We start from the raw sequence: 23,048 nt of genomic DNA, 5'->3' as shown, positions 1-23,048 counted from the left end.
CGCCACCGCCTGGTCAGGCCCAGTGTTTTCGTTCGGCATCCACACCCACCCGTGAGGCAGGCAGGGCGTGTACCTGCGGGCTCTCACTGGACACCAGACAAGTCTGGCTCTGCGAGGTGGAGTGACTTGTCCAAGATCCCACAGCCGGTGATGGAAATGGGAGGTTAAGCCACGTCTTCAGAAGTTCCTGGACAGTGGTGCTTTTACTGCAGTGGACACTGAGCTGCACCAAACATCCCGAGTGCCTATGTGGGCATGAGTAAGGGTGGCGGCCAGGCGTAAAACAATAGCAGCTAAGCTGTTCATACGGCAACCACGCATATTATTAATACCTAAGGGTCACTGACAGTGAACATACTCTGTGAGCCCAATGAGCACAGCAGCTGGTTATGACACCTGGTCTGAGGGGTAGCAGCTGGAGTGATGATCGTAACAGACTGCAGACCTCACGGTGGCTCCTGGGGAAGCTTTAGCACCACCCGGGAAGCCCAGGAAGCATGCAGTGTGCTAGAGGGAAGAAGAGATTACCTCTGTAAGGAAGGGGCCGCGGACCAGCTGTGCAGGAAACCACGTGAGCTGTCGGCTCTTAGAGAAGGGGGGGGGTATCAAGATGGGAGAACAGCCCAATAGCAAAATGAGCGAAAAAAACATCCCCCTGGCAAATGAACATGAAGAGATGCTCAGTAACAGAATGGCGACCTATCGGTGTTGTATATAATCAGGGTGTGACGACCCCAGGGGCTGACAAGGACGGCAAGAAATGAGGGTACTTTTCCACTTCTGGTGTAAGAGTTGGTTGGCACGTCACGTTGCAGAGCAATTTGGCGGGATGAGTGAAGATGAGATGACCTGTCCTGTAATCATGCCGTATCTCTGTGATGGTCATTTTCCATCTCTTGATCTGGGTTACTTTGATGGGTGTCCAATTTAGGAAAATGCATTCCACTCCACGCTTAAAATGCAAGCGCTTTTTGTTCCGTGGGCATGTTTGACTTCAACACACATTTATAAAACAAAATCTGCGAATAACTTCTGGGAGAGGGCCGACGCTGGGTAAGTTGAATTGTGGTGAGGGTGGAGAGAGAGGAAGTGGCAGACGCCATGGACGGGGAAGGGGTAAAGGGGAAGCTTTCTGGGTGTGTTGTCCACTCACGATCCAGACGGTCATTTCTTGACCTGTGGCTTCCCAAGAGGAACATCTATATATATGTATAAGGAGACACAAACAAATCAGAAGCAACTCAAAAGATTTACGGTGACAATATCAACAAGACGCTCCCAACTGGAAACTGCCCACATGTCCATCAGCAGTAGACTGGATAAATACATTTCCACGTGGTCACACAATGACAGAGTGAGAAGGAACGATCTGCAGCCAATACAACGTTATAGATAATACTTACAGTAATATGAAATAAAGTAATACACACTTTTCCCATGAATATAAAGTATAACTGTATGCATGTATACAGGCATACATATGTATTTACATACACATTCACGATGGAATACTACACAACAGTGCAAAGAAAGGGTTGCAGGCAAGATGGCAAACTAACAGACGTATGTGGTGGTTCATTTTATGTATCAACTTGACTGGCAGCAAGGTGCCCAGACATCTGCTCAAACGTTATTCTCCATGTATCTGTGAGGATGTTTTTGGATGAGATTAACTTCTGGATAGTAGACCGGGTAGAGCCGACTGCCCTCCCTAATGTGGGTGGCCTTCGTCCAATCATTTGAAAGCCTGAATAGAAGAAAAAGGTTGAGCCTCCCCCAAATAAGAGGGAGCCCTTCCTGCCTGGCTGCTTTGAGCTGGGACATTGGTCTCTTAGGGCCTTTGGGTTCAAACTAAAGTATCAGTTCCTTTTGGGTCTCAAGCCTGACAGCTTTTGGAATTGGAGCTACATATCTGTTTTCCTAACTTTCCAGCTTGCTGACTACAGATATTGGGACTTCTAAAGCCTCTATAATCACATGAGCTGATTTCTAATAATTATTTATCTATTTATCCATCCATCATGTATGCATCCATCCACCCATCCATTCACCCATCCACCCATCCACCCATCCACCCATCCATCCTACCTCCTATTGGTTATATTTATATGGAGAACCCCAACTAATACACATGGTATCTAGCTCCTTACCTGAATTCATCCCCAGAGATTCTACAAATAAAATAGGAGGGGCAGTGATGGATCACAGGCTGTAGAGTAAAACCACGAGACACCTGCTACCAAGGCTTAAATCATGAAGACGGGAGACACCGTGTGTTGGTAAGGACGGGAAGGAGGAAGAACTGTCACACTGCTGCAGTGCTGTCAATGGGCACAAGTGCTTTGGAAAACTTCTCGGTGCTGTTATCTAAAGTTGAACATATGTATATTATTTGACCCAGCAGTTTCACTGCTAGGAACATTTATGTCTATGTAAAGACGAATAGAGCACTTCTGTTTGTAACTGTTGCTACCTGGAAACTACCTAAGGGCTCATTAACAATGAAGTGGATACAGAAATTGTGGTAAGAGGACCCATGGGTGGCCAATAGACATATGAAAAGATGCTCAACAGCAGTAATCATCAGAAAAATGCAAATTAAAATCACAATGAGCTATCACCTCACACCTGTCAGAATGGCTCTCCTCAGTCATCCCACAAACAAGAGAAGTCTTGGTGAGGATGTGGAGAAAAGGGAACCCTCATGCACGGTTGGTGGGAATGCAGATCAGTGTAGTCACTGTGAAAAGCAGTACGGAGTTACCTCAAAAAATTAAAAACGACACTGCCTTATGAACCAGCAATATCATTTCTGGGAATATATCCAAAGAAACCGGAAACACTAATTTGAATGGATATCTCCACCCCTATGTTCATTACAGCGTTATTTACAACAGCCAAGATCTGGAAGCAGTCCAAGTGCCCACCAGTAGATGAGTATGTTAAAAAGCTATGGTATATTTATACAATGGAATACTACTCAGCTATATATATATATATTCCTTCTATATATATATAGAAGGAAACCTTACCTTTTGTGACAGCAGGGATGGAGTAGGAGACTTTTGTGCTATATGAAATAAACCAGGCAGAGAAAGACAAGAACCATAAGATTTCATTCAGCTGTGGAATCCAATGAACAAAATAAACTTGCAAACAAAACCGAAGCAGTGTCATCGGTACAGAGAACAGACTGACAGCTGTCAGAGGGGAGGGGGGCTGGGGGCCAGGTGAAAAAGGTGAAGGGAGTAAGCAAAGAAAAAAAGTTCGTAGACACAAACAGCAGTGTGGTGATTACGGGAGGAGAGGGTGGGGAGGAGAGGCGGGAGAGGGGAAGTGGGGTACATGGTGACGGAAGGAGACGTGGCTCGGGGTGGCGCCCGTGTGGTGCAGTGCACAGATGACGTGTCACGGAACGGGGGACCAAAAACCCATGTAATTTCTTAATTTTTATTTAAAATTTTTTTATTTTTGGTATTCCTCCGAAGCTGGAAACGGGGAGAGACAGACTCACTCCCGCATGCGCCCGACCGGGATCCACCCGGCACGCCCACCAGGGGCGACGCTCTGCCCCTCCGGGGCGCCGCCCCGCTGCGACCAGAGCCACTCCAGCGCCTGGGGAAGAGGCCAAGGAGCCATCCCCAGCGCCCGGGCCATCCTCGCCCTAATGAAGCCTTGGCTGTGGGAGGGGAAGAGAGAGACAGAGAGGAAGGAGGGGGTGGGGGTAGAGAAGCAAATGGGCGCCTCTCCCATGTGCCCTGGCGGGGAATCGAACCCGGGTCCCCCACACGCCAGGCCAACGCTCTACCGCTGAGCCAACCGGTCAGGGCCCCCATGTAATTTCATTAACCAATATCACCCCCAATGAATTCAACTTAAAAAAAAAAAGAATTAATTCATAGGATGCAAAACACCTGAATGACAATGGTCTACCGTGACAGGTGGAAATCTCACAGTCATAAATTTTCAATTATTGAAGAGTTAGACACCAAGGGATGTGTGGTGTTTTTCATTTATATAAAATAAAAGCTAAGAAACCCTTAGGTGAGTAGAAACCCTTAGGTGACCGGAACGGGCTCACAGTTTTCCTATTATTTGTTTAGCTTTTGCTTTTCTGCTCCTATTTCATACTTGCTATGTTCATTCAATTCACAGTCTCAAATCTCTCCACTCCCTCTGGAAACGGGGGGCTGTGTCCAAGGCCTGTCGACGGCATGTTCCCTGCTCCCCAGGACAGGTGCGCCCTACCTGTCTGCACGCTGGATTAACCACAGGTGCTCTTAAAGAACACTTATGCTTGGGTCTCCCCCCAAAGCTTCTGATCAGATGATCCTGGGAAGACCAGGTTATCTTGGGTTCTGATTAGATTATTTCCCGGGGCCGGTAGTTTTTTGAAGGTCCCCAGGTGATTCTAATGTACGTCCAGGGAAGAGAAACCCTGCCCCAGGAGAACAGCCTCTCCTGGTCACTTCTCCCACTCTGTGATTTTTGCCCCTGCCTGTGGTCTTCATCCTGGGGCCACTGTCCTCAATGTCTGCCCCTGCCAGCCCCGAGCGCTGCTTCTGTCACTCTTCGGACCCTGCAGAGAGCCCAACATCATTCCCGGCTCTCCTTTCCCAAGATCTCCATTGAGTCACTGGGCACCCGTAGCCTCTGCAGAGCAGAGAGTGGGCGGGAGCTTTTCCATTGCTTTACGTATTTTGGGGCCACCAGGCTTTCCTCTTCCTGTCAGCAACAGGAAGTCTTAGCTAACCTGCACCTTGGAGGCGTGCAGACAGGCCACTGGATCACCTTTCCAGCACTGTCACCGTCCTTAACAACTGTCCACCCAGAGCCTGGGAGGAGAGCTTCCAGGTAAGGAAGGGAGTCTGGCTCACAGAAGGCCAGCTCCACCTGTCAGATTTTCTTTGCTCTCAGGGTGGTTTGGAAATTCACTCTGCTCTCCTGACCCCAGGGGATGGAAGGATAGGATGAATCCTTGTGCATTCGTATTAACGGCTTCCTCTTCCCCTCTGAGAATTATGACTGTATTTTGATAGTGTGTGAATTGTTCCGGGCTCTTCGTTTTAGTCTCAAAATTCCTGAAGGGCGGGAGCTGCCCCTTTTCTCTTGGTGTCCTCCAGCCACATTGAACTTGTCACCTCAGCCTGCTGATCCTGGAGAACGGAGAAGGTCACCATTTCTTTGTGTTTTTGAAACAGCTGACTGCAATTGACCGTCATTCCCCCTGTGACTCAAGCTCAGACTCACGGATGGCCCCTTGTGGGTCATCGGCACCTACGACCACGCCAGACACAGACCCTTCTGTTCCCTTTCTCTGCCTCATAAATGTTTAGCTAACTGGTTCAGTCCCCACCGATCAATCGGAGGAGAATGCTGGGTAGACAGACTTGGGTTACGATGCAGTTCTTCCTCTCAGCCTGAGCCAGTGAGCCCTTCACTGGAACCGGCTGACTGTCCGGAAATTATTCCCCCCGCCCCAGGGTCAGACCATGATGCCTGCTTTTGGCCAGCTTTGTGACCCTTCTGCTCCTAAGCCCTGAGGCGTCCGCAGAGGCCTGGGAGGGCCAGTCTCCCTATTGCAATGGTCCCTTTCCTGCCCTTGCAACCGTCTCTTCCATCTCTTCTTACCAAAGTGCCATGTTGTTTGTGCTACCTCTGACCATTCAGAGATTTGTGTTCTCCTGAATTTTTGAAAAGCAGTATCGGTTGTAAAGAATCTATTTAAGCAATTGCTGTGTGAGGACTGTGTGATTATCCGGTGGCGTGGGGAAGTTCAGGTGTGGTTGAAGAGGTCACCCGGGCTCTCTCCCCGGCGGGATCGCAAAAGCCGCAGGTGACTCAGGTAGAGTGTGACTATTCTAAGTGAGCAGTCGAGAGAATTAATGTTCTGGGCTCCGGGAAGGCAAGGATCATGGTTTCGAACTTTAAATGTAGGTTTGGTTTCTTTTAAATTACTTTGAATGGAGCACACCACTTTTCTTCTTCCACCAGGGTGGAGAACAGGTTAAGTGTGGGTTTAGGACAAAGTTCCTCTGGGGGACTTTGATCCTCTGATACCAACATTTGCCGCTGCCTGCAGAGGTTAACTTTCAGGTGCTAACAGACGCTCCACCCCACGGATTCTCTCTCAAAGGAACAAGCCGACGTCGTAAGCTTGTGGTAGTCATGATGTCTCACCTGTTACCTAACGCGGATCCAGCAGCACAGCTGCTGTGCTTGGACGTCTGTGTGCCTCTTTTAGAATCTGTGTAAATACAGAGTGGTTAGAGGAGTTTTAACCAGGCAGGTAGAGGTAGAGCAACACAATTAGAAATAATCACTGACTTCCACGCCGGTGAACCTTGCCCCAGTTCCTTTGTCTTTGCGCTGTGTTCTGATGTGATGGTGAGGACTCTCTCAGTCCTGCGTGTGAAATAATACTGGCCTCTGAGAGAAAACTGCTTGGACAGCAGAGGGAAATCCTTGGGATCCCGGAGAAAAGATAAGTGCAGTATTACATCTGGTAATTGCTTGCTCTGATAGGTACGAGAGGTTTCACATGTTACAATGATTTATGAGATACAGTCCCTAGAGACATGGGTGGCCATGCTCTATTTTAAAGAGGATGCACAAAGAAATATGATTTAGCAGTCTGTGCTTTGCGAATTGTATCGCTCTGATTTTAACAGGAAAACTTGCCTACTCTAAGCAAATACTTGGACATGCAAAGACACAAGTTATATTAACTGCTAATGTATCCCTCAGTCCCCAGATGAGATCGGACTGTGCAGTCGGTTTGGCATTCTGCTTTTTAAATTCACATATTGTCGGCTTTTCTATCAATAAATATAACGAGTATTTCTAGTGTCTCTCTGTAATGCTAATATGTAGTGTTGCCAGGATTTATTCACTCATCCCCATATAATTGAGATTTAAGTTGTCTGGTTTTTCGAAAAAGTATGCATTGAACATTCATCTCTGAACACTTGTCTTGTAATTTCCTCAAAAGATTTTTCTTGAGGTGCATTTGCTGCAGTTTCTTCTTCCTCCATTCCTTCTGCTTGTCTTAATTTTGCTGTTCTTTATCTGAAGCCTTGGATGAAATGCTGACATTTATTTTCATTCTTTAGTGTTTAAGGCAATGAATATTCCTCTGAATATGCTTTTAGCCATGTTGTCTAGATTCTGATACATATTATTCCTTCTTTCATTAGGTTTGACAATGTATGTAATTTGTATTTTGATTTCTTCTTGGACCAAAGAGGTACTTGTGAGTGATTTCCCAATGTTGATATCTTTGTGCAATCCAATGCCATTTCATATTTTTATTTATTTCTTGAATTGTGTTTCAAAGGCAAGATCAGTATTTTGAAATATTTAAAAATTTTTATATAACTGGCTTTTAAAAAACATGGAATTCTCTTTACAATACAATAAAATAATCACACACACAAACACTTTCATGTGCCAATATTTCAGGGCAACCTTATTAATCTTTCTATATTCTTTAGAACTTCATCTTCTTCACCTATTAGTTGTTTTTTTTTATTATAGAAAGTTCCTTTCAAATGTGAATATCAATGAAAAAAAAATAGATCAAGTTTGATTTTTGGTCCAGAATTAGTTTACAAATAACTAGGGACTGATGCCCAACCTCTTCACATATTAATTACTCATCTATTCCTTGGTCTTCATCTGAGCTTTTTTTTTTTTAATTAATTTTAATGGGGTGACATTGATAAATCAGGGTACATATGTTCAGAGAAAACAGCTCTAGGTCACCTATTAGTTTTTGTTCACATGCTTTTCTCAAAGACTCAGACAAGCTTGTTTATGTTCCCCATTGTTGTTGAAATCCTCTAAGTTTTGCCTTTTGTTTCCTACATGGACTCAGCTCTTTTTAAAGGAGCTTTCCTACAAACCCCCGCCAGTACCGTCCATTTCTGTTTCACTATTCGCAAGGGAAGGTGGCGATCGTCATGCCCCATACAACGAGGGCTCTTTAATAAAGCCAGTCAAGCACGGATATCGGGGTTGGCCGAGATCAGTTCCCGACACATATGCCTTTATTAGGTAGGCACTGGAATTTCTGATGCTCTCAGGAAGGTAAATATGAGAATAATCTTTCAAGAAATATAACATGCTCATTTTGCCCAGACACAGCATTTGCTAGGTCAATTTATGTATAATTTGATTTTAAAATGAGTTCATTGCCCACTGCCAGTACATCATGGGTGCTCCATCTATGTGTGGGTTGACATCAAAGGATTGGAGGCGTCAGGGTGCTTCCATCGTTAGCGAGAGAAGGACAGTAGAAGTGAGAGGTAACTCCTAGGATGCTGCCCATTGCCTGTATGCCTTGGAGAATGGACAGAGACAGTGGAGAGAGGGCACGATGGCGTCCTGGGTGTGGGGAGAAGTAGAGAAAAGCTGTGCAGACAACAGTGGAATGTAACATTAGAGATGAGTGGAGACTTCAGGCTCTGAGTAAAAGAAGAGCTGGTTCTGAAGGGAAAAGGGAGACAGTGGAGATCTTTGAGCAAGGAAGTGGGATGATACCATTTGATCTACTTGAGAGAGACCTTTCTTCTTCATGTTTAAAGACAGGATTTTAATGGCTAGTTGATGGTTTAAAAAAATAGCTGTTGGTTGGCTTGTTCTTAAAAGCAATTTTTACCTCATATCAAGATATTGGTAATTTTGGTTTATTAAGCTTAGATACTGCTGCAAAGATAAAAACGGGTTATCGCCAAAATATAACAGCAAACAGGGTTTGTTCCCACGCAGGTTGGCTATGTCACTTTGCTGGAACAATTTGGATGTCATATTGATATTAGAATTGACCTATACTCGGAAGACTCACACCAGATTAACTGGTCCAAATCTCGGCTTTGTCACTGTTAAGCGACCTTTGGAAATTAACATCTTTTCTACTCAGTTTCTTTTTTTACTAACAGCAGGGTTTTTATTTATTTATTTATTAATTTATTTATTTTTTTGGTGACAGACAGAGAGAGTCAGAGAGAGGGACAGACAGACAGGGACAGGAAGGGAGAGAGATGAGAAGAATCAATTCTTTGTTGCGGCACCTTAGTTGTTGATTGATTGCTTTCTCATATGTACCTTGACTGGGGGGCTACAGCAGACTGAGTGACCCCTTGCTCGAGCCAGCGACCTTGGGCTCAAGCTGGCAACCTTGGGGTCCCGAACCTGGGTCCTCGGCATCCCAGTCTGACGCTCTATCCACTGCACCACCGCCTGGTCAGGCTCTACTCAGTTTCTTAATATGTAAAATGGAGTTACTAATAAGTATGTACCTTTAGATATAAAGCACTTTAGTAGGTGCTTCACATGTGTTAATTATTAATAGTAATTGTTCAACTTAATTTGTCAATGTGTTTTACGTTATTAATCCTAATTTAATGACAGTCTCATTAATACTTGCAACAAAACTTGATGTGATCCTGGCTGGGAAGAAGAAACTTGTATTTAGGGAGCATCTGTTATGTAGCAAGTAGCATCCTCACTGCAGCTACTTGTTAAAAACTTAGGGTGTGCTGGTAACTGTGCCAAGATGTTTATATATTGTTACTTATTATCTTGTTGAGCAAACTGAAGCTCAAGGGGAGTCTTAAGGAATTTAGCTAAAACCACTCTCATCTAGCTAGTTAAGAGATAAAATTCCTACTGAAGTGTGTCCAATACCAAGACTCAAATTAATTCCACTGAGGACATAATGGAACACACAGTGTGCTGGGCATTAGGAGGGCTGGGTACCATTCTGCATACCAGCCCTTGATAATGCTGTAATTTTGTAAAATTATTTCGTCTCTCTTATGCTGGTCATAAAAATGGATATAATATTATCTGTTGCAGAGCTGATGTGAAAATTAAAGGAGGTAATAAATGTGCAAGTGTTGTAAAAGCATCTAGTGCAAAATAATCTAATGACATTTGAGTGAAACATCATTATCGTCACTGTCATCATCATCATCATCATCATCATCATCATCATCATGGATAAATGTAGGAAGCCAATTGAAAATTTTCAGGAGGAAGTGGGAGTCATGTGTGAGCCTCATGCCAGCCTCATCTCTCAGCTCCGTAGTTTTCTTTTGAAAAATTTTTAAATGGAGGAATTCATGTGTGACATAGATCAGAATATGTGAGGAATTCTATGACAAGTTAGACAGGCATAACTTTTGAAAGAAATAAACAACGATTAAATTAAAAGGATATTTACCCATGGCTTATATGAAATTAGTTTCTCTAACATCTGATTATTGACATCAGTTAAATCTTCAAGTGAAAAAAATAATTTTATTCTTGTGAATCGAAAGACAGACTGTGTTTTAAGAAGTGACACATGCCAAAAATGAGTTTGAGCTGCTTAGAACAGTTCGAAAAATTAAAAATTTATAAACATAGAATATAATCATATATCTGTTTTTTGTTAAAGACCATATGTTGCCTGGATAAGAATTCATTAATCTCCTCATTGTTTTTTAGTTATTTACTTTAGTTTTTTTCCAATTTTTTTTATTACTTTAATAAGACTTGAATCATTAAACATGTGTGACCATTCTTCAGATCCAGTGCCTCAACTTGCTCATTACCATGAAAATATCTTTTGGAAGAGAATAAGTCAAGTAGTAATATCTATTTATTGTCTATTTTAAGACATTTAGGAATTGGAAGGGCAACTGATGCTCTCAGAAACATACTGTAACCATAGAGTCCTCTTTATATTGAGTTTGTATACTCTGGTTTCTAGGTTACTTCCTGGAACAGAGAGTGTTGGGAAGGATCAGAGAGAATTCTTTCACCCATTGGAAATATTGTTGGTCTGACATTTACTATGCTAATATATAAATAGAGCATACATATCAAAAGATTTTTTTTTTCCAATCCACAATTCCAGTTTTTTGGGATTTTCACAGCTGAGCCAGATAGCAGATGAATTCTCTAATCAGGTCTACCGCTGAAAAGAAACAGAGATTATAACTACATTTTGCAGATAGAGTACTCACTTTGCTCCTGAAAAGCTTGTACAAGTCAAGAAAGCTTCAACAAAGAAACAATTTACATCCTTAAAAAGATAGAAACAGTTGTAGTTGTGCTTTTTTTTTGTCCACAAAGACTTTGAAATGGAAAGAATGCCTAATCAAGGCTTTAAATATATGACCAGGAAAGGGGACCAGGCCATGGATACTTTAAATTCTGTTAGAACAGTGATTGTTAATAACAGCTTCCTGAAGTGTGTTATTATGAATATCATCATATTCATGGCTTCACTACGCAGGGGTCTTTCACATGGAAATCCACGCTAGACAGTGATCTGTTTCTTATAGCAACTCAAGTAAGAGCTGACTAAACATGGCGGCTCCTAGATGGAGCGAGCTTGGTACTCCTTGCACTGCTTCCACTCTGCTGAGATGTTTGCAACAATTCCCACACTGTCTTTCAGTGTCTTTGAGCTTGTGCTCCAATCCCTTTGAGGTTTTCCGTTTTTACCTCGCCGCAACAGAAGGAATGGCGAATAATAACCACCTCCTTTATACAGCTGGGAGAAAGACGTGTGATTTTTCGAGATCTCATGAATTAGGAGGAGGAAAAGCAGGATGTCCACTGAATTATGGGAAGACAAAATAGTAGCATTATTAGAGTTTTATGTGTAGCATATTTAGAACACGGGTTGGACTCTGAATGTGGAGAAGACTTAGAAGTTCTTTAACCTATGAATTTCATGTTTAGCGTCACCAACCCTTCACCACAGGCAGTGTCCTCTGCTCAAGGGGACTTCGTCTTAGTTACTCAGGACCTCTCCTCTAAGCATGTAAATTGTACTGATCGCAGCCCCTTCTGTTTGTCCTCCCAACCCTGGACATGGTTACTACTTCTTCCAGTTACAGCCTTGGCAATTTCCTTTTCAGTTCTCCAATATGTAATTATAATGAACTATTTTGTGTTAACTTATTTCTGTAAAAATACCCGGTGTGATCACTGCTTTTTTACTGAGTACCAACTGAGACAAGTCTGGGGGGGCGGCTATTACTGATGGAGCTGTAAGAGGATCTCATTTTCCCATTTCCCATTGGCATCAGAACTATCCTCCCAAACAAGATCTCTATTCTAATACTATCCCAATAATGGGATAGTGTCTGGAGGGGGAAATATTCAAACCGATAGGATAGACAATGTATGTTTTAAAATAAATGATACTGAACTATGAAAACCATAAAATGGAACTGTCTGAATTACAGAGGTTAACATGATAAAAATAAAACAAATGTGAAAGGAATTCTTAAAGGCGATGATTCATGATGTATTAAGAGATAAAAATGAATCAGCTATAGTATACCTGGTTATTTCAATTATACGGGTAGGTAGAAAAGGGAGAACGGAAGTAAGCATATATTGAACGTTTTGTCTAATGGTCAACATCAATAGATGTAGTTACATATGTCGTATTGGAAGACAAGTTTATGTTCTTTTTTCTTCTCTAAATTAAAGGCTGTAAACCTAATAAAGATAGCTCATCTTTATCTTCAGTATTCAGGAGGCCAGCAACCTGGTTGCTCTCTTCATTAACAGAGTAACCAATTCTCCTTTTATTATTTAAAATCACTAGTGTTACATATTTATTTTAGAATAACTAGAAGATACAAATAACCCCAAAATAATATCATCCAGACACATGCTAACTTTAATATCTTGGTGTACGCTCTCTAGACAAGTTTTTTTTTCTTTTAAGTTTTTTATTGAATTTATTGGGGAGACATTGGTTAATGACAAGATTCAGGTGTATAATTCTATAATACACCATCTATTGATATATATTACATTGTGTGTTAACCACCCCTAGTGAGGTCTCCCCCCACCCCATCTATACCCCTTCCCCCCTCCTTCACCTCCCCTTTCCCTCCTGCAGCCCCCACACTGTTGTCTGTATCTGTTAGGTTTGTGTTTTTTTAGTTTAATCCCTTTGCCTTTTTCTATGTGTTTATGTACGTGTGCATATATTCATATGCTTATTTGGACACTAGACATTTTCATAACCGGTTTCTTTCCTTAAAACACGTCACAGCTATGTTTTCTTTATCAACAAGTATTATGTAACAGTTGTGTGGGCTTGTTGCTGTTTTCTCTCAGGTTCACTCCTCAGCTTTTATTGTTCTGCCCCGCATTGCCAAGGGGACTACCTATCCCAGACTCCCTGCCTAAGTTCCAGGTAGATTCGCCAATGAGTGGAGAAGCCAGGCTATTTCTCTGCTTTTTTTCTTTGTGTTGAGTGTGCCCTGGGGTAGTAACCCGTCTCCTCACGGGCTCCACCGGCCAGCGCAGGACAGCCCTTTCCTCTGAGGTCCCAAGTTCCTCCAGAGCCCTGGCTTTCCCACGAGGAGCTCTTAACTCCCATTGCAACAGCAGCACCAGTCGTTCTCGAAGTTACTCAGCTGGGTTTTTCTCAGTTCAACAGGTATAAAATGACAGCATACGAAATTAGTGGTAATTTGTCTCCTCTTTTCCAATATTTATCACTCTCAGTTTAACCTTTTTTATTTTCTTCCTTTTTTAGTATGGGCAAAGAATTTATTGCCTTGGCCCAAATATCCAGAACAATATATATTTAGTAATTTAACTGTAGCAAACTATCTTGGATTATTTTTTACTTTCGTAGGTCTATCTTTAGTATTCAGCTCAAGAAGGACTGTTTTTTTATCTTTTTTCCAGTACCACTTGAGTGTTTTTTATTATTATTATACTTTTCGATCCATTTATATAATGAATTGCCATAGAGGTTTTCTCATATTGAACTATATTTTATTTGTGAAATAAACAGCACATGATTACTGTGCCAGTTTGCCTGTTTGCTCTAAAACCTCTTCCCTGCCCTTGCTCCACTAGTGAACTCTGGACGGGCCCTTGCAAATGGAATTCTAATTAAATTTGGCTACTGGTTCTCTCCATTCATGTTGCCAAGTACTCAGTAGCTTTTTTCATCTGAAAGTGGAAGCTTCCCACATTTCAGGGAGTTTCTTTTTTATTACTTAACAAAAATTATTTATATAATTCTGTCTCTCTTATGTATTCCTTCTCTTGCTCCTATAATAGGTGAATAAAATTTCCTGGTCCTTTCAACTGTGTCTACCTAGACTATGCTCGTCAGAGTCCTTGTGATTTTTCCCCCTTGTTACCAAAAAATTCCTTAAGCTTTTCATACAAGTAAACAATTTCAGTGTTTTAAAAAATATATATATTTTGTCATTCACAGCCTCTGTTGTATTTTCATCCTTATTATATGTTGATCATGCAAGGATGGTCCTTAACCCAGATTTTTAACTTCTCAGAGATACACATTTCTCTTGCATCTTTTGAAAACACGAACAGAAATTGTTTACAATGTATATTTTCTTTGACTTCCTCTGTGATGGGAAGCCTTTATTCTGGTTTCTCAGAACGCTCTGTTTCTTTGGAACTGTTGACTGTTCTCATTGATTTGTATCTTTTTCTCTATTTGCCCATTGTGGTAGAGAGACATCCCATCTATTTTGCTTTTGTATGGATTCAGGGAGAGATTGTTTAGATGCCTGTTCAAATACATTGTCCCAGACCAAGGGACAAGGCAGTATTCACGATGTGTTTATTTTATGGTGAAGAAAGAGCCTGGATTGCTCGGGGGAGGGCGCAGAAAGGGGTTTCGGCGGGACGGTGACAGAATCCATACAGAGCACCGGGGTTTGGCTTCTTTCCCACGCGCACAGCTGCGGACACAGGTACCTGGCGCCGCTTTCCGGGCTCGAAAGGGAACACTGCGTGCACTGGCGGATGGGCTCCAGCCCTTCATTCCCTGGGCTGCAGTCCCTCGTGCATTTGGCTTCTTCCTAACGCTGCTCCCGGGGCGCTCGGGTTTGAGGCTCTCCAGGCTGGAATCGCGGTGTTGAGAGGATTGTGTCCCTCTCCAGAGACTCTAGGGATCAAATCTGCCTCCGAGCTCGTTCCGGCTGCTGGATGAATCCGCTTCTTTGTGGTCGTGGGATGAGGCCCCCGTTTTCTTGCTGGTGGTCAGCTGGGGGCTGCTCTTTGCTCCTAGATGCTACCTGAGTTCCTTGTCACACTTCCCACATGGCCAGCCCCTCCGTTGTTGGCCTGTGAGGTCCCTCTCACACGTCCCATCTCTCCCACTCCCTTCCGCCCCATCCTCCTGGCTCCAGCCGGAGAATTCTCTCCGCTTGTAGGAATTCATGTGATTGGATTGGCCCACCCGGATCATCCTGGGTGTCTCCCAATTTTAAGGTCCATAACCTTAACCACACTTGCAAAATCCCTTTTTTCCCCGTGGAACATAATGTATTCACAGGTCGAGGGATAATGGCGCATATATTTGTGGAGGCCTCCTGATGACCAGAGGCTCTGGGTTTCCCCCGTCCTCACCGGGTAAAGAGGTGGAGACACTTCTCACACTAAAGAAGGCTCCAGTGGTATGAGCCAGGTAGGCTGGGCTGGACTCTGTGGGCAGCCTGTCACTGAATTCTGAAAATTAGGTATACTCACTTCCTTATTACCAATCAAAAATAAAGTCTCTGATGATTGGGCTAATAAACAGATAGTTTCTTTTAATAATAATGATAATGATAATAGCTAACACTGTGGGTATCGTGGGAGAAAGGCCCGTGAAGTGACAAGAGTGTTGATGGAAAGTCCAGCACCACCGTAGCAGCACCTGTCAGCGAAGCAGAGCAAGAATTGGGGGACTGAGTGATGAGGTCATAAGGAGGTTGGGCGGTGGGGAGGGGCGGGAGGGTTCAAGTCGTAGGAGCAGGCACTTGGCACTGAGTTTCTGAACAGACTGTGTGTCCGAGTGTGCCCTCCACAGGTGCCCAGTGAGGGCAGCGAGGGAGCGGGCTGCAGAGGCTGAAAGGCCTTAGAGCTGGACCTCTGAAGGTCACCGAGACCCTGGTGTCCTCCGAGCCCCTTTGTGGAACCCCTCACCCACCCCGTGAAATAGCCATCAGGAAACCTGCCGCTGAAATGAACGAAGCTTTACCCAGGGGTGCTATGAGCTATGAGCGTATGAAAGGTAAACCCATCCCCTAAATATATATATATATATTGTATTTTTCTGAAGCTGGAAATGAGGAGAGACAGTCAGACAGACTCCTGCATGCGCCCGACCCGGATCCACCCGGCACGCCCACCAGGGGCAACGCTCTGCCCACCAGGGGGCGATGCTCTGCCCCTCCGGGGCGTCGCTCTGTCGCGACCAGACCAGAGCCACTCTAGCGCCTGGGGCAGAGGCCAAGGAGCCATCCCCAGCGCCCGGGCCATCTTTGCTCCAATGGAGCCTCGCTGCGGGAGTGGAAGAGAGAGACAGAGAGGAAGGAGAGGGGGAGGGGTGGAGAAGCAGATGGGCGCTTCTCCTGTGTGCCCTGGCCGGGAATCGAACCCGGGACTTCTGCACGCCAGGCCGACGCTCTACCACTGAGCCAACCAGCCAGGGCCTCCCTAAATATTTAAAGGGAAACCTGGAAAGATAATATGAACAAACCAACAGGAAAACACAACCCCCGCTAGGCGGCTTCTTGCTCCAATCGTACTGTTATCTCCGTCAAGTGGAATCTTTTCTCCGCGGTATTGTTTTTTGCTGCTTAGGAATGACAGGACTAAGATGTCCGAGCCGCTGCCTCTCTGCGGGCACCCAGGCTGGGTCTCTAGGAAGCCAGCCACGGTTCTCAAGAGGCAGCAGGAGACTCCCACCCCACCGGGCTCGACTCTCCCAGAGGTAGAAGTAGCAGATAGGGATGTAAATCCTAGAATCCCTTGTGAGATCTTTAAGCCCTTTCCAATTAGTCAGTGAGGAAAATTAATTCTGCCTATGTGTCATCCTAATCAGTAGAGTGACTCTGGCATTAAAATGGTAAATAACAGGGTTTTTTTTTTCCTTTTTCAATTGAATTGATAATTAAAGGAAAGAAGAAAGGGACTCAACTGTTGTGACACATTTTTCTTGTTCAGCGCCACTTCTTGGCGAAGAAGCAGGCTGTTTCAGAGGAAACATCAGGGGGGCAGATTAGTGATCCAGGACAAGTCACATGCCGGCATCGTTTCTTTTCTCTGTAAACACGGGTCTTCTCTGGCTCCCAGCCTGCTCAGGCAGTTTGCAGACACAGCGTGAGCGACATTGCTCACTGGAACCGGCAGCACTTGGTATGAGACCTGGTACAGCGTGAGGCGTAATAACAGCTCACACACATGGTGGGACTGTGCTCCAATAATTGCTCCAAGCCAGGAGTTCCAAACGTTCTCATTTCGTGGCATTCATAGTGACAATATGTTTTCTGCCTGGCACATCTGGACCAGAAGAAATACCCATCACATCCACTTATTATGTTGTTAGGTCTTAACAACCTGATACATATTTATGTCCTGACAACTTAAGTAGTCATTTGGGGGGAAAAAATGACATCCATAAATGAAAAGAAAAGAAAATATTTTTTATTTCCTTTTTCAATAACACGATGATTTACAATGGAATGTGTGCACCTGTTGGGTCTGCACAACTTCGCAAACGTAGCGATCAGATTAGACCCTGTCCCTCATTCCCTGAAAGCCCAGCTTTCGGAAAGATCTGCCATCATCAAAAGGAACGCCATGTGATCTGGTGTTGGCATCATGAACTGCTTTGAGCTAGTAGTCCACTCAGTGTCTGACAGATGTCAGGTATTACCACTAGTCCCGTGACAATTTTATGTGTCCCCAGCAACCCTCCATGACATTCACACAGTGCCGTGGGGCAGCTGGGCACGGTGACTGGGAATCACTGCCCTGAGAACTTAAAATGTATCCATCCTCACAATGCCCCGTGACTTCCTGTCTCTAGTGCTATTCCCCACTTCGGAGATGATGACTTGGAGACACGGAGAGATGAAGAAACGTGTCCAAGGTCACGTCGCTAGTGGATCCAGAATTCGAACCCAAGCATTTTGCTTCTGAGGTCCTCACGCTGCACAAGCGCATAGGTTAAGATCAGAGAAAGTTGGGTCTATCTCTCAGGGCCTCTGTGGCCGTGGTCAAGCCCAACGACCCCTCGGGGCCTCAGTGTCCCCTTCAGATAAACAGGAATAAGAACAGTTGTCTTAAGGATTAAATGAGAGAGGAGAAACGTGAGACCTGAATGTACTGCCGTTGCTTAAAACTGGAAACATTTTGCAGAAGGCTGTATTTACCCATTGTGATAAACCCTTTCCCCTCTTTGTGAGAGAGAGGTCAGCTCTAAGAACCCACAGCCCGGAGATCATTCAGAGAACATGGCAGTAAGCCTGTGGCTCACTGCTCCAAAGCTAGCCCTTTGGGTACAGATGCTTTTAAAAGGCAATTAAAAATCTTTTTAAACTTATTGATTTGAGAGAGAGAGAGATGAAGGAAGGTAGAGAGAGAGAGGAAAAAAACATCAATTTGTTGTTTCACTCATCTATGCATCACTGGTTGGTTCTTATATGTGCCCTGACCGGGGGTCAAACCCACAACCTTGGTGTATTGGGACGATTCTCGAACCAACTGAGCTACCCGGCCAGGGCTTCAGAGTATTATTTCCTTAAAGTGCTCTTTCCCACTCAGGCCTCTGTGGAGAGGGAAGCACTGAGCTTGAAGTGGAGGGTTGTTCCTGTCTCATGCTAAGATTTTGAGAATTGATAGGGAAACATCAAATACTTTGATTCAGAAAGCATTGTTTTTCTGTTGATACAAACAAAAGAGAAAGTGAAAAAAATGTTTAGAGTCTCATCTGACAAAATAGAGAAAAATGTCTCAGTATGGCTCTAATGCCATAATAAGTAAAAAAAAGAAAAAAGAGAATGAAAGAAAATAAAAGAGAGATAGAACGGAAAGAGAAAGAAAAAGAGAAAATAAGAGAAAAGAAAATATCTTTTTCAAATCAAAGCATGAAGAACTGAGAAATAAATTGTCCTCTAACCATCGACCAATTTCTTTCTTCTGCAAAGTTGAGACTGTTTATTCACATCCCACGTGTCTGAAAACCACCTGTACAGGGTAGGTGCTCCTGGCCTCATGCCCCCAGGGAAGCCTTGGTGCCACCTACTCTTCCCCCAGAGCCCTGCGCCCCTTTCTGGAAGGACATTCTTCTGGTGCAGTTAGCAATGGCTTTGTTAGCCGTGGGCTCCTTCTCTGTGGTACCCAGGAGAGTTCAGTAGGAGGAGGATCAGTCTTGAAGCGAAGCAAGCCCTGTGTGGTCTCACTCCATTCTGCCCCTAACAGTAGTTTGAACTTGTGAAGTCTCGCCTTTAACTGGGACTTGTGAAGTCTCACCTTGAGCACCATTTCCTCACCTGTGATCCTGGGGTACAGGATGCCCCCTTCGTTGTCATTGGGAAGAGTGCCTTTCATAACCAATGTGAAGGTGAGGTCTTCAGTAGACGCCGTATAGCGGTGGTCTCAACTGAAGACAGTCTAGTGACGTTTTCTCAACTCTTTAAGACTCGGTTTCTATTTTCCGATCACCTCCACCCTCAGAGAAGAAGATAGGAGTTCCTGGGCTATTTTCTTCAAAGATTCTTTTTTTTTTTTTTCTACCTTAAGCATTTATTTTACTCATAAATATTTACCTCGTTTCCCCTAAAAAGTAACACAGAAATGGATTTCCGAGCTTATCTTAAAGGAGTTCGCACGTGCTGTAATTTGCATAGAATGTATTCATTTGGGTCCCCTTTCATGAAATGGAAATGGACAGGAGGTTGTGAGGATGTCAGAGAGATAACGGAGAGGAGATTAATGAACCAATCCAGGTTATTTTTTTCAAAACAGTTTCCCTCACAGTACGTTTTCCCCAGCCATCTTTGCACTCTTTCGGGATGAATAATATTTTAAAAGTTTTGCTTTAGAGCACCTCCTTTGCTGCCGTTCCTCTCCCCCCAGGAGCAAGTAAGGTGAATGAGACTTGCATAATTTAATTCTTAGAAAGCAGAGGGGAGATGGGGGGCTTGATGGCAGAGACAGACAGAAGGGAGGGTCGCTGGGATGCTTATCAGCCAGCCCCTCTTTTACTTGATAAATTGAGTTCAGATTGGCAGGTGCTCTGGTTTCGATTATTTAAATGCAGAGGACTGGGACCTGCAGTTAGGGTATTTGGGCCATGATGGTGGCAGAGCTCGCTCATGGGCGGTGGTGAGGCTCAGACTCCAATAATAAAAATTGAATCGCTAAGAAAACGACAGTAATGTTTGTTTCCTGCTCTCAGCATTGCAGGTACTGTGTTCAGCACTTTCACTTAACCTTACTCATCCTTTGCAGGGAGGCATGGTAACTATCTCTGTTTTACAAGTGAGGAGGATATTGGGACTTAGCGAAATGAAAAATTTGCTCAAGATCTAGTACGTTAGAGGGCCAGGATGGTTCTCAATCTTAATTTCACATTGATCTTAGAGACAGTTGGAAAAAGAAAACAACAAAAAAATCTGTTTGAGCTCTTTTTCTTTTTTAATAGATTGATGTGAATAAATTGGGTGGAACCCAAGAATACAAATTCTAATAACTCAGGGAGTTTTCAACTGCCATAATTTACCTGGGGACCAAGGATTAGGATCTCTGAACAACAACTGATTTATTATATCAGCTAAACATTCTACTTATAAAATGCTACCTTAGTAGAGTTTTCTTCTTCTTATAAGTAAAAGGAGAGGAGATAGAGAGACAGACTCCTGCATGTGCCCCAACCATGATTCGCCTGGTAAACCCTGTCTGGAGCTGATGCTCTGCCTATCTGAGGCCACTGGCATCGGAGCTATTTTTAGTGCTTGAGGTGGAGGCTAGCTGGATTCATCCTCAGCACCTGGGGCCATCATGTTTGAATCAATTGAGCCATGGCTGTGGGAGAGAAAGAGAGGATAGGGGAGATAGTGGGGAAGAGGAGAAGCAGATGGTCCCTTCTCCTGTGTGCCCTGACTGGAAATCAAACCTGGGACATCCACACGCTGGGATGATGCTCTACCACTGAGCTAACTGGTCAGGGACACTTTTGATTAAATTATACTATTTAGCTTTAATTTCTTTTTAATTTTGATTAATTGTGCTATTTATCTGACCCTAGCAGCATTGGTTTACTCTATATGCTCATAAAGTTATGTTCAAAAGAAACACTCCTTTTATTTATTCCATAAATTCATCTTTTTATTTATTCTATAAATGATTGATTGATTATTAAGCACCTACTATGTATTGGACTCTCCTAGGGCTACAGAGATATAAGAAAACACGGCCCTTGCCCTGAAGGATTTCAGGAAAGTGGGGTGAGCCAGAAAGACACTGAGAATATAAATATAGTGAAATGCTGAACGGATGCACTTTCTTTAGGGTTACCAGATTTACCCAACAGGCACCTATGCCAGCTGCGGGAAAAGGGCTGAGGAAACAGGGATGAGTGAGATGGTCATTATCCTTGAGGTTACATTCTATTTGGGAAGACGCCACATGATAAACAAGGAGTCAAAATGCCACGTGATAAATCCTAGGATAGTTATGAACAGGACCCGTGCAACCCAGAGGAGGGAGTGCCAACCTCCACCTGAGAGGGTAACTTTCAAAGTTGGGTCTTGGGTGAGCATTTGCCGGCCGGAGGACTGGATGAGAAGAGGCCAGGAATGGCATCCCGGACCCGAGTCCTGTGTGCAGTGTCCCAGAAGCAAGAACTGTTCACAACTGTCCAGAGTTTTGAAAGGAGTGATGAGAAATTCGCAGTTACTAAGACTTAGGGTGGATTGCCATGGCCAGGGGCGGAACCCAGTGAGATATATCCATGGGCAGGAGGGACCCAAACAGCCACCTAGAACCAGCCCAAGCAAGCTGCCATCTCTGGTTTCCAATCCAACTATAGGCTTGGAAGAGGGAGGACAGAAATGATTCTTTCCCCAACTGAATAGTGCCAACTAACAGTTAATGGTGCCAACTAACAGTTACTGCGTATGAGGTCCGTGGTCTAGGCATTTTGTCATTATATCTTTCACTATCCACAGCAACCCTATATAAAGTAGGTGCTGTTTTTATCTCCATTTCACAGACATGAAAACTGAGGCACTGAAAAATCAAGTAACATGCATAATGTCACATAAAAAACAGCTTGGCCATGATGCGAACCATGTCGGTCCTGGGCTAAAGCCTTTGTATTTCACAACAACGCAATTCTGCCTCTGCTTGAAAAACCACCAAGGGACCAGGGAGGCGCACGTCCCCAGTTTTCTGGGCTCTATCTTGGGCTAGGCATTGTGTGTAAGGAACAAGCTGGTCCTTCAGTTTCTAGCAGAGCCTGTGGGGAAGAAAGCCAGACTGTGTTTTCATCACTCATTAATTGGATTTAAATAATCTCATGCAGTTATTAAGACCTCCCTCTGCTCTCTGCAGTGACAGTGATGAGAGAGAGAGAGAGAGAGAGAGAGAGATAAAAATAAGAAAGCTCCTCGGCTTTCCTTCTCTGTGATCGTGTCTCCCCCGCCGGGACCCTGTCCGCCCCTCTTCCTCGTTCCTGGATTCAGGTCTTGCCTGTTCCTTGGATGCTTAGCAACCGTGGGCATCAGTGAGAAGGCACCCTGGACCACGAGGACATTTCCAGAAGGAGAGAAGGCTTTCCCATAGGGAGTTTCCAGAAGCGCCTCAGCTTCCAGAACCCTGTGTTACCCCACCTGTCGACACAGCGGTTGCTGGGATGAACTGTGAGGGGGACTGCTGGTACTCCGGAACCAAAGGATGCAAATCTTTTAATTTCATCAGCAATTAGGCATAATAACAGGTGAGAGATGAGTCTGTTATTAGCACTTGAACTCCGAGTGAGAGGGACAGAGGGCGTCTGAGGTATTTCAGTTGGAATTGCTACGACCTTCCACATACAGGTTCTTGGCCGCGGGCAGCAAACACCACTCCCTTTTTTAAAATTGAAAGTTGTTTTTTGTTGTTGTTGTTGTTTTTTACAGAGACAGAGTCAGAGAGAGGGATAGACAGGGACAGACAGACAGGAACAGAGAGAGATGAGAAGCATCAATCATCAGTTTTTTGTTGTGACACCT

The sequence above is a fragment of the Saccopteryx bilineata genome, chromosome 7 (genome assembly GCF_036850765.1).
Source record: "Saccopteryx bilineata isolate mSacBil1 chromosome 7, mSacBil1_pri_phased_curated, whole genome shotgun sequence".
NCBI classification, from domain to species: domain Eukaryota; kingdom Metazoa; phylum Chordata; class Mammalia; order Chiroptera; family Emballonuridae; genus Saccopteryx; species Saccopteryx bilineata.
The sequence above is the reverse complement of the archived record's forward strand: the minus strand, read 5'-3'. Positions refer to the sequence as shown.